Source organism: Bufo bufo, chromosome 1, assembly GCF_905171765.1.
Source record: "Bufo bufo chromosome 1, aBufBuf1.1, whole genome shotgun sequence".
Lineage (NCBI taxonomy): Eukaryota > Metazoa > Chordata > Amphibia > Anura > Bufonidae > Bufo > Bufo bufo.
The window spans coordinates 555,050,449-555,063,029 of NC_053389.1; the positions used below are offsets into that span (position 1 = coordinate 555,050,449).

A 12,581-nucleotide genomic window follows, 5' to 3' on the forward strand; every position below is an offset into this window, starting at 1 on the left:
GGCGCTGAGGCGGTTTTTGGGTTTTGGCAATTATTACAGGAAGTTCATTTTGAATTATTCCTCTGTTGTTAAGCCACTCACTGATATGACTAAAAAGGGGGTAGATTTTTCCTCCTGGTCGGTAGATGCGCTTAAGGCCTTTTCTAGTATCAAACAGAGTTTTGCTTCCGCTCACATCTTGGTACAACCTGATGTCTCTCTGCCTTTCATTGTTGAGGTGGACGCTTCTGAGGTGGGTGTGGGTGCGGTCTTGTCTCAGGGTCCCTCTCCTGCCAAATGGCGACCGTGTGCCTTTTTCTCAAGGAAACTCTCCTCCGCAGAGAGAAATTACGATGTGGGAGATGGGAGAAAATTAGCTTTTGAGGAATGGCGCCATTGGCTAGAGGGAGCCAGACACCCTATTACCGTGTTTACCGACCATAAGAATCTGGCCTACTTGGAATCAGCCAAACGTCTGAACCCGAGACAGGTCAGATGGTTTTTATTCTTTTCTAGGTTTAATTTTGTTGTCACGTTCCGCCCTGGGGTTAAAAATGTGAAGGCGGATGCCCTGTTACGTTGTTTTCTGGGAGAGGGAAACTTTGAAGACCCGGGTCCCATTTTGGCTGAAGGGGTGGTCTTCTCTGCTCTTTATCCTGATTGGGAGGCAGAGGTTCAGGCATCCCAGGCAGAGGCTCCTGATCTTTGTCCTCCTGGGAGGTTGTTTGTGCCTCTCGCTTTACGACACAAGGTTTTTAAGGAGCACCATGATACTGTCCTTGCTGGGCACCCAGGGAGTCGAGCCACAGTGGATCTCATTGCTCGGAGATTCTGGTGGCCGGCTCTTCGTAAGACGGTTGAGGGTTTTGTGGCAGCCTGCGAGACCTGCGCTTGTGCCAAGGTCCCTCATTCACGGCCATTGGGTTCTCTCCTGCCGTTACCCATTCCTTCCCGTCCTTGGACGCATCTGTCCATGGACTTCATTACGGACCTGCCTCGTTCCTTGGGGAAGACTGTGATTCTGGTAGTAGTGGACCGTTTTAGCAAAATGGCGCATTTCATTCCCTTTCCTGGGTTACCCAATGCTAAAACGCTGGCGCAAGCATTTGTTGATCACATTGTCAAATTGCATGGCATTCCTTCAGACATAGTTTCTGATAGGGGCACGCAGTTTGTTTCCAGATTCTGGAAGGCTTTCTGTTCTCGCTTGGGGGTTCAGTTTACGTTCTCTTCTGCTTTTCACCCGCAGTCGAATGGCCAGACTGAACGCGTCAATCAGAATCTGGAGACATATCTGCGCTGTTTTTTGGCAGAGAATCAGGAGGATTGGTGTTCTTTTTTGTCCCTTGCTGAGTTTGCTTTAAATAACCGTCTCCAGGAGTCCTCGGATAAGTCACCTATTTTTGGTGCATATGGGTTTCATCCACAGTTTGGGACATTCTCTGGAGAGGGGTCTTCTGGTTTACCTGATGAGGAGAGATTTTCCTCGTCTTTGTCATTTATTTGGCAAAAGATTCAGGGTAATCTGAAGAGGATGAGTGAGAGATATAAGCATGTGGCGGATAAGAGACGTGTGCCTGGTCCGGACCTGAATGTGGGTGATCTGGTGTGGTTGTCTACAAAGAATATCAAACTGAAGGTTCCCTCCTGGAAGTTGGGTCCTAAGTTTATTGGGCCTTACAAGATCTTGTCCGTCATCAATCCCGTTGCCTTCCGTCTTGATCTTCCTCAGACTTGGAAGATCCATAATGTTTTTCACAGGTCCCTATTAAAACTTAATGTCCAACCCACTGTACCCTCCTCTTTGCCTCCTTCTCTGATTGTTGTTGATGGTAATCTTGAATTTCAGGTCTCTAGGATTGTGGATTCTCGCATTATCCGCGGTTCTCTCCAGTATCTCGTTCATTGGGAGGGTTATGGTCCTGAGGAGAGGATGTGGGTCCCAGTGGTGGACATTAAGGCCACTCGTCTTATCAGGGCTTTCCATAGGTCCCATCCTGAGAAGGTGGGCTCTGAGTGTCCAGAGTCCACTCGTAGAGGGAGGGGTACTGTCACCGCCAGCTCTCTGAGAAGCTCTGGCAGACGTTCTTCTGTACCTCTTGCATGATGTTCTTTGTTTTGGTTTCACTTTGCCATCCCTTTTCCTTCTCCCAGCTGTCATCTATTTACACCGATTGCCTCCTTTTATATCCCCTCCCATACTGCCTCACTTTGCGGTTTATACGACTTCCTGGATTGTGCTCACTGCTAGATGCTGCAACTGCTGGTTCCTCAGATAAGTCTTTTTCCTTTATTTGTGTTTCCGTGCTGGCTTGATTCTAGGTGACCCTGACTCCCTCCGTATTAAGTGCAGGGAGCCGGTGGTCGTGTCCCCTCACTATTATAGGGTTTTCAGGTGTCACACAGTCTAGGTATGAGGGCATGCAATTTTCTATCATAAAGATCTTTGCATGGGCAGAGCAGTCAGGGAGAGCTCTAGGGGTTTTATAGGGCTCACCCATATGTTCCTTAGTTTGGGATCAAGTCAGTCGGATGTTTATTTATAACTTCCAGTTTTCTGCAACACCATCCGTGACAGCTACATGTGAGTCTGACAGATTGTTCTGTTTCTCTTTGTTGTGGTTTTGGGCAGGATCCCACCTCCCACAGGTTCTGCTCATTAGCTATTTAGTGGTGCTATTTATACCTTCCTCTCACTATAGCCCTTGTGGTTTATATTTGCTTCTGAAGTTCTCAGCTGGTGTTTGGTGGATCTCCTGCTCCCCGTCCGTCTTAAGCTAAGTCCTTTTGTTGTTTGTTCTGGCTAGGCCTCAGGAAGACACTGGTTCCTGCACCAAGAGCTAGGAACTGGTTGTCTTATCCCCACCTCCCTAGCTGAGGGTTTTTTACAGTTTCAGCTAGGCTTAGGTTCCAGCGCATGAGCACTTCCACCTTTAGGATTTGCTCATGTTGTCAGCAGTCAGGTAAAGACTCAGGGATTGTCAGGTGGTGACCTTTCCCTGTTCCCTAGCTTTGAGGCCTAGCCTGGTGTGTTGTTGCTTTTGTTGTATTTGGATTTCTTCCCTTCCCTCACGTACCGTGACATGTACAGGATGAGCAATGGCATTACCGATCGCTCCTTACCATACTGTAAATGCACTGGTCTCCTCCACTGAGAAGCAGGCGATTGTCGGGAATGTTTACTTCCTGGCAATCGCCTGCAAAATCGGTCCATGTAAAGAGGTCTATAGGATGATCATTTAGGGGCTACACGAGACCACTAGTGGAACCCTGCTGTTGTCCTTTTTATAGAGATAGGCACAGTGCAAAAATAAAAAATGCAAGACTGCACACATCTTATCTTAAAGAAAATTGTAAGAATGATAGGGACAGAAAAACTTGGGGATTTAATCTGATCACTATCACTGAAAACAACTACCTAAAATATAACTTTTATTTAGGTTACTAAAAATGGAGATCCCTATCGGGGGGATCCAAAATTAGACATGGACAAACACGGAAAAGAGCAACTAAGGACCTGGCAGAGGACTGATGCTGACGGAGGAGGAAAGGGGCAACACGTCTGGGTATCTAGCGTCTGTCCCTAAGGTGTCCCTCGAGCTATCCTCAGCCCAGAGATGCACCTGGATGGTAGGAGCACTCTGTCCACGTGCCTCGGCTGCCTGTCCTTATAACGCCCTTGCTATCGGTATACTAACCCATATGGATGTCTGGGTCCTTGTATAGACAGATTACTACATGAATTACACATACAAAACTTGATATCACATCACTTGTCCGACGCGTTTCCCCTTTCAATTAAAAAAGGTTCGTCAGGGGACACAAGTAAAAATGTGTGTCACAGATAAACACCAAATACACAAACAAAACCAAAACAAAACTGGAGAACCCCTAGGCCAGTATAAGTCTGCGAGGGGTATCACAATATACGTGTAGCCAATAGGCTGAATAGAAGAGGACCAGTATGGTACTTATCTGGTAACGATCTTCCAGTTCCTGCTCACAGACCAGAGATGTCTGGCTTGAGGGGCTCCAGGGGGCAAAAATGATGTAGCTCCAATTAGTTCATACAAACACACCTCCTCTTAAAGCCACTAAGGGGCGGTCCCTGATGTTATAAACCAATCCTCAACTGCGCAGCCTACCATGTGACCCAATCCAGCCTACCTTCAATTGCTCCCTTAGCTAATGAAATCAGATTATATGATACAATTGCCTAATATGACTCTCAGAGGTGCAGGTGTTTACTGGAGTCAGGATAGATGTATAGGGAGTGTGACCAAAAATAAAACAATCACAATGTTTACTTTATTAACCTTGAGCCGATAAATGCACTTTTAGCTGGAACGCACGCCAACCAGCAAAATGGCCGTGCGTTCCATACAGGACCAATGGTTAGACAGGGGACAGCCGTGCACGTCATCTGGAAGCGCAAGTACCGGGTCGCAGCAGGCGTGTCAAAATGGCCGTGCGTTCCACAGCGGCCCAGTAATGACAGAATGGCCATGCGTTCCATGACGGCCCAAAGATGGCACCGCCCCTCGCCACTATCTGAGAAATACCACTAGCCGAGGCAGTGATTGGGGACGTTAAGGCTGGCGCGACCAGATAGTTATTGGGATGAATGCATAACGGCAATGCTATAGAGCACGGGCTCTGACAGTGGAACGCATGCTCATTAAAAAGATGGCCGTGCGTTCCAAGTCATGGATATTGGAAGGCCGTGCGTGTGGGTAGTGTACCCGCCCATCGACACCCTGGGGGCGTGTCAGATGGTTCGAGCACTCCACCAATTAGCTCAGTACTATGCTGCAGATATTGATTAGCACATAGTCAAATCGCCGACATAGTGATAGCAAGGGAATTACAAGTCTTGTTTAATTCAGGATCAGAGGCTACAAATGGATTAGGTATGACCATATTGGTGCCATATTGGTGATAACAAACAGGTGCATCAATACGGCAATAGTGGCATCTTGGGGATATATTGTTTTTAGGTGGTCTTGAGAACCTGCGCCGTATTAACCATGAAAGAGATACTGTAGAAAATGAAGAAATGGGTGCTCAGATATGAGTCTACCCTATAATAATAACCTGACACTTCTTGTGTCGATATTGGATTCTATCACTAGAGAAGGATCACGTTTCAGACTTTTGGAAGATGCCTCCTTGGATCAAAGAGTATAGTGAATTACAAAAAGCACGAAAATGTTAATTTTTCATTAAGACCCCCTGGTGATTGTGAATAGAGCCAGTAGATCCATTCGGTTTCCTTATGTAGGATCCTACGGTCCCAGTCACCCTTCCTAGGGGATGGTCTAATCACCTGCAGGGCTGTACATTTTTATGATTTCGGGTCACCGTTATGAAATTCCCATATATGATTTGCTATGGGGGTCTCCTTTTTCTTTTTAAAATCATTAATATGTTCCAGGATGCGTCTCCGGAATTCCCTAAATGTTTTTCCCACATAGTCCCGTGGGCATGTACATTGGGCAAGGTAGATCACCCCCTTGCTTCTGCAATTAATGAAATCTCTAGTAACGTAGTTCCTACTGGTGGCCGAGCAGGTATTTATTTTGGTTTTTTTCACATAATTACATGCCCCGCATCGGAATGTGCCCAATGGTTTTCGGTCTAACCATGTGCCTTCCGGGGTTGGTCGTAAGTAGTGGCCATCTCCCTCTCCCTCGTCCTCTTCTGCTCCCAACCCCACACCTTCAACCCAGGGAGATTTTTTTAGCCAGGGGAAGGCCGTACCAACTGTATTTCTCCTTACCTTGCCCAATGTACATGCCCACGGGACTATGTGGGAAAAACATTTAGGGAATTCCGGAGACGCATCCTGGAACATATTAATGATATTAAAAAGAAAAAGGAGACCCCCATAGCAAATCATATATGGGAATTTCATAACGGTGACCCGAAATCAGCCTATTGGCTACACGTATATTGTGATACCCCTCGCAGACTTGTACTGGCCTGGTGGTTCTCCAGTTTTGTTTTGGTTTTGTTTGTGTATTTGGTGTTTATCTGTGACACACATTTTTACTTGCGTCCCCTGACGAACCTTTTTTAATTGAAAGGGGAAACACGTCAGACAAGTGATGTGATATCAAGTTTTGTATGTGTAATTCATGTAGTAATCAGTCTATACAAGGACCCAGACATCCATATGGGTTAGTATACCGATAGCAAGGGCGTTATAAGGACAGGCAGCCGAGGCACGTGGACAGAGTGCTCCTACCATCCAGGTGCATCTCTGGGCTGAGGATAGCTCGAGGGACACCTTAGGGACAGACGCTAGATACCCAGACGTGTTGCCCCTTTCATAGAAACATAGAAACATAGAAACATAGAATGTGTCGGCAGATAAGAACCATTTGGCCCATCTAGTCTGCCCAATATACTGAATACTATGGATAGCCCCCGGCCCTATCTTATATGAAGGATGGCCTTATGCCTATCCCATGCATGCTTAAACCCCTTCACTGTATTTGCAGCTACCACTTCTGCAGGAAGGCTATTCCATGCATCCACTACTCTCTCAGTAAAGTAATACTTCCTTATATTACTTTTAAACCTTTGCCCCTCTAATTTAAAACTGTGTCCTCTTGTGGTAGTTTTTCTTCTTTTAAATATGCTCTCTTCCTTTACCGAGTTGATTCCCTTTATGTATTTAAAAGTTTCTATCATATCCCCTCTGTCTCTTCTTTCTTCCAAGCTATACATATTAAGGTCCTTTAACCTTTCCTGGTAAGTTTTATCCTGCAATCCATGTACTAGTTTAGTAGCTCTTCTCTGAACTCTCTCTAGAGTATCTATATCCTTCTGGAGATATGGCCTCCAGTACTGCGCACAATACTCCAAGTGAGGTCTCACCAGTGTTCTGTACAGCGGCATAAGCACTTCACTCTTTCTACTGCTTATACCTCTCCCTATACATCCAAGCATTCTGCTGGCATTTCGTGCTGCTCTATTACATTGTCTTCCCACCTTTAAGTCTTCTGAAATAATTACTCCTAAATCCCTTTCCTCAGATACTGAGGTCAGGACTGTGTCAAATATTCTATATTCTGCCCTTGGGTTTTTACGCCCCAGGTGCATTATCTTGCACTTATCCTCATTAAATTTCAGTTTCCAGAGTTCTGACCATTCTTCTAGTTTTCCTAAATCCTTTTCCATTTGGCGTTTCCCTCCAGGAACATCAACCCTGTTACATATCTTTGAGTCATCAGCAAAAAGACAAACCTTACCAGCGAGGCCTTTTGCAATATCACTTATGAAGATATTAAACAAAATCGGTCCCAGTACAGATCCCTGTGGAACCCCACTGGTAACATTACCTTGTTTTGAATGTTCTCCATTGACTACAACCCTCTGTTGTCTGTCACTCAGCCACTGCCTAATCCACTCAACAATATGGGAGTCCATGCTCAATGACTGCAGTTTATTGATAAGTCTTCTATGTGGGACAGTGTCAAAAGCCTTACTAAAATCTAGATATGCGATGTCTACTGCACCTCCACCGTCTATTATTTTATTCACCCAGTCAAAAAAATCTATAAGATTTGTTTGACATGATCTCCCTGAAGTAAACCCATGTTGTTTTTCATCTTGCAATCCATGGGATTTTAGATGTTCCACAATCCTATCCTTTAATAGGGTTTCCATTAATTTGCCTACTATTGATGTCAGACTCACTGGTCTATAGTTGCTCGATTCCTCCCTACTACCTTTCTTGTGAATGGGCACGACATTTGCCAATTTCCAATCTTCCGGGACGACTCCTGTTACTAATGATTGGTTAAATAAATCTGTTAACAGTTTTGCCAGCTCACCACTAAGCTCTTTTAATAATTTTGGGTGTATCTCATCAGGCCCCTGTGACTTATCTGTCTTCACCTTAGACAGCAAACTTAGAACATCTTCCTCTGTAAAGATACATGCATCAAACGATTTAATAGTCATTCTTTCTAGTGGAGGTCCTTCTCCTTTTTCTTTTGTAAAAACTGAACAGAAGTATTCATTAAGGCAGTCGGCTAGCCCTTTATTCTCTTCTACATACCTTCCGTCCTTTGTTTTTAATTTAGTTATTCCTTGTTTTAATTTCCTTTTTTCATTTATATATCTGAAGAATGTCTTATCCCCTTTTTTCATAGACTGAGCTAGTTTTTCTTCTGCCTGCGCTTTAGAAGTTCTTATAACTTGCTTGGCCTCTCTCTGCCTAATCTTGTAGATTTCCTTATCTTCTGGGTTTTTTTATAATTACAAAATGCTAGCTTTTTATTTTTAATGATTTGGGCCACTTCTGCTGAGTACCACATTGGTCTCCTCCTTTTTTTGCTTTTACTGACGAGTCTAATGCAATTTTCTGTTGCCTTCAATAATGCACCTTTTAAGTAGTCCCATTTCTCCTGGACTCCATGTAATCCGTTCCAGTCTGATAAGGACTCATTTATGACTAATTTCATTTTTGAAAAGTCTATTTTTCTAAAATCTAAAACTTTTGTTTTTGTGTGGTGGGACTCTTTCACAGTTCTTATATTAAACCACACTGACTGGTGATCACTAGATCCCAAGGTTTCGCCTACAATGACATCATATACCGAATCCCCGTTTGTGAATACCAAATCCAAAATGGCCTCCCTCCGGGTTGGCTCCTCAACCACTTGTTGTAGAGATAACCCCAGTAGGGAATTTAGAATATCTGTACTCCTGGTAGAACTTGCTATTTTGGTTTTCCAGTTTATATCTGGAAGATTGAAATCTCCCATAATGATAACTTCTCCTTTCATTGTCATTTTAGCTATTTCTTCAACTAGTAGATCATCTAGTTCTTTAACTTGACCAGGTGCTCTATATATCACACCTACACGAGTTACTGCATGGTTAGCAAACTGCAACGTAACCCAAACTGACTCTATGTTGGCCTCACCAACTTGTATTAGGTTAGATTTAATGCTATCTTTCACATACAGGGCCACTCCTCCTCCTTTCTTGCCTTCTCTGTCTCTTCTGTATAAAGAGTACCCTGGTATGGTTATGTCCCAGTCATTTCTTTCATTAAACCATGTCTCCGTAACAGCCACTAAATCTACATTCTCAGATGTCATTATTGACCCAAGTTCATTGATTTTTTTACCTAAACTGCGAGCATTTGTAGACAGGACTCTGAGCTTATCATTTCTTAACCTCAGTGCTTCTGGCCTGTTCTGGCATTGTTTCGGGGGGCAATTGGACTCTTTTATTTTCACTCTTTTGCCCCCCCTTCCTAGTTTAAATACTCTTTCGCAAATTCTTGGAGTTGTTCACTAAGTACATTTGTTCCTTTGAGAGAAAGATGCAAACCATCTTTTTTGTACAGTTCCTTTCTATTCCAAGTAGAGCTATGATGAGAAACAAAGCCAAATCCTTGCTCTTGACACCATTTACCAAGCCATATGTTGAACTCCTTTATGCGCCTCTGCCTATCATTCTGAACATTATGCACAGGCAGAACTTCAGAAAATGAAATGGTGGATGCAAAATCCTGTACGTCATTACCAAGTGTGATAAAAGATTTTTTCACCTCCGTCAGCATCAGTCCTCTGCCAGGTCCTTAGTTGCTCTTTTCCGTGTTTGTCCATGTCTAATTTTGGATCCCCCCGATAGGGATCTCCATTTTTAGTAACCTAAATAAAAGTTATATTTTAGGTAGTTGTTTTCAGTGATAGCGATTTTGATTCTACAACTACCATTGATTATTTTCCCTTGACGAAAATAGATTTAATCTGATAACCACATTCAATCCCTTGATCCAATGACTGAATCTAATACCTTGATTTATCAGCCACAAGATTGACACATCTCACACTTCCCTTATCTACATGCAACGGGTGCCTCCCCCTAGGGCCCTCTATATAACGTCCCAGGTGTAGGAAATGCAGAGTGGTATGTTGCGGCCTAAAATGTCTCTTTATGTGTGCCACGGTGCTCTTACCTGGATACGGCTGGACCCCAGGCTTTGGCTCCGAAGTAATAAAGAGGGGGAATAATTGAGGGATAAAATAATAACTTGAGTCCAGACCTTGAGATTAAGTTCAATGGCAGCTTTACTTTGAATAAAAATTTATTTAGACACTTTCAGGCTTTGTCTTGGTTCTAGCAGGCAAACTCAACTCTGCTCTATCATTCTCTCACTCTGCTGTACTGCCAGGCTGGCTGTATAACTCAGCTTCTTCTGTATGCTGCATTTCACTTTGTAGTCTGACTCTAGGTTATGCCAGGGAACTTTCCTCCTGGCTCCTGAGGCTTTAAGGTTTGGCCTCCATGGCCAGCAGAGCTTAGAGTGCTCTGGCTGGCATGGGCACATCCAAGAAAGACATGCCCCTGCACATACTTCCCCTAGCTGGGGGTAAGCTAGATTGACTAGAACTTTTTCCCCACCCTTCCTGCAGGAAATAGGACTAACCCACCTCTATCCAGAGAAGGAGGGTAGAATGGAATGGAAGGTTCCATTCTATCTAAGTATAGCTCTGCTATGTCTGCTGCCCCTGCTGGTGAACCAGGCACATTACATGAACAGTTACATAACATTAGAAATGCACAGTGTGGAGGACCTGGAATAAATGCATAAGATGACATGAAGTTAGACCAATAAAGACAGTAGCAAGGTGCAGAAGTGGTAACACTACTCTGGGGTGTTACATACATACTGTACTTACTGTGACACCTGTGGAGGTCTTGTTCAGTTGTAAGAAAGCCACAGTTGTATTACTCTGTCTTATCTCAATTATCTGTTGTGTCTGGTTTATATTAGATGTGTAGATCATCTAGGCCAGTGGTGGCGAACCTATGGCACGGGTGCCAGAGGCGGCACTCAGAGCCCTCTTTGTGGGCACCTGCTCCCTGGAAAAAGTCTATGGTGTGCCAATATGCCTTAGACTTTTCCTGCCATTCATCAGCACAGGGCGTGCTATGAACATCACAGGCAGCGCACTGAATGTAGGCAGGCTATTATAGGTAAATGATAAAGTACATGGAAGATATACTATATAGGACTGTAGTATTCAGGTCAATTTGCCGTGTTGGCACTTAGCAATAAATAAGTGGGTATTTGGTTGCAGTTTGGGCACTCGGTATGTAAAAGCTTCACCATCACTAATCTAGGCGATTGTCGGGAAGGAAGCACTTTGCTCATCAGCGGAGGAGATTGCTGCTATTGAATGCAGTGATCTCCCCCACAGTATGGGGAGGAGTGATCACTAATGCTATCGCTCGTCCCCATACTGAATCACTATTTGCCGGCAGCAGATTGGTGATTACACGTCATGATCTGCGACCTGCAAATAATGGTTTTCAAACCTGCTGAAAGATTCCAATTACCTGATGAGCGAGTGGTTGCTTGTTCACAGGGTAATTGATGGCAGTATTACACTGCCAGCTCATCGCTAACGAACATTTATACGAACACTTGTTAGTGATAATCTGTACAATTATCTTCATGGCTAATATAAGCTTAATACTATCCTACAGTATTATCACGGTCGGCGTGGCTATCACATACGTGACACAGAGGGAGGGAACGAGGAAGGCCCTGCCCAAGTGAGAGGGAAGATGGTGACCCCTGACTCACCTGGCGGCTGGCACCTGGCTGCCCTGACGTCCCTAGACGGGTTCCTCACCCGTACGCCGATCACGTGCCTAAAGCCCTGGCTTTCCCTGAGCTGAGCCCTAGGTAGTGAACAGGGCGATGGGAACACTAGTCCGCACCACTGACTCTAAGGGAAAACACCAAGGGGAGGACAGACAACACAGACTCAACATATATTCCCAGGTGGGCGACAACAGGAGACGACAATAAGCCCAACAGGGATCCGGAGGGTAGCACTCAGGAACGACAACCAGGATTAACCACTCCAGTGGGTCAGTATAGATGTCCAGGCAGGAAGCTCTATAACTGGCAACTAGAGAAGTGTGAGGGGAGAATATAAGGAGATAGGGAGTGGCAGACAAGAAACAGCTGAGGAGGAGAAGCTACGGATCCCTGAGAGAGACAAAAAGGATAGCAAGGCAAACACAGAAAACAATCACTGAGAAACAACGTGATCTTTAGATATAGAGCACGCAGCCACCCGCTGCGACTTCCTGACCCCGGGTATAACGGAGTCAGACGTGGCTCTTGATACCCTCGTGACAGTACCCCCCCTTTCACGAGGGGCCTCCGGACACTCAGGACCAGGTCTCTCCGGATGAGAGGCATGGAAAGTCTGAATTAACCTGTTGGCGTTTACCTCTGACGCTGGAACCCATTCTTTCCTCGGGACCGTAACCCCTCCAATGCACCAGATACTGAAGAGAGCGGCGGACCCGACGAGAATCAACAATTCTGGCTATTTGAAACTCCAGATTACCAGCCACAATGACAGGAGGAGGTGGCAGCGGCGATGGTTCTAGAGGTGGAACATACTTCTTGAGTAACGATTTATGGAAGACGTTATGGATCTTAAAAGTCTGAGGTAGCTCCAGGCGAAAAGCCACAGGGTTAATGACGGCTACTATTTTATAGGGACCAATGAACCTAGGACCCAGTTTCCAAGAAGGAACCTTCAACTTAATAT

General features: G+C 44.8%; 1 long non-coding RNA gene across 1 annotated transcript; it reads right to left on the minus strand.

The window, feature by feature from the left end:
- Window positions 1–923: 923 nt before the first annotated feature.
- Window positions 924–11,279, minus strand: LOC120982705. Its single transcript, XR_005774964.1, has 3 exons — window positions 11,153–11,279; window positions 6,787–6,791; window positions 924–935 (listed from the first exon to the last, which is right to left on the minus strand). It is a non-coding gene; the product is annotated as an uncharacterized LOC120982705 (long non-coding RNA).
- Window positions 11,280–12,581: the final 1,302 nt, after the last annotated feature.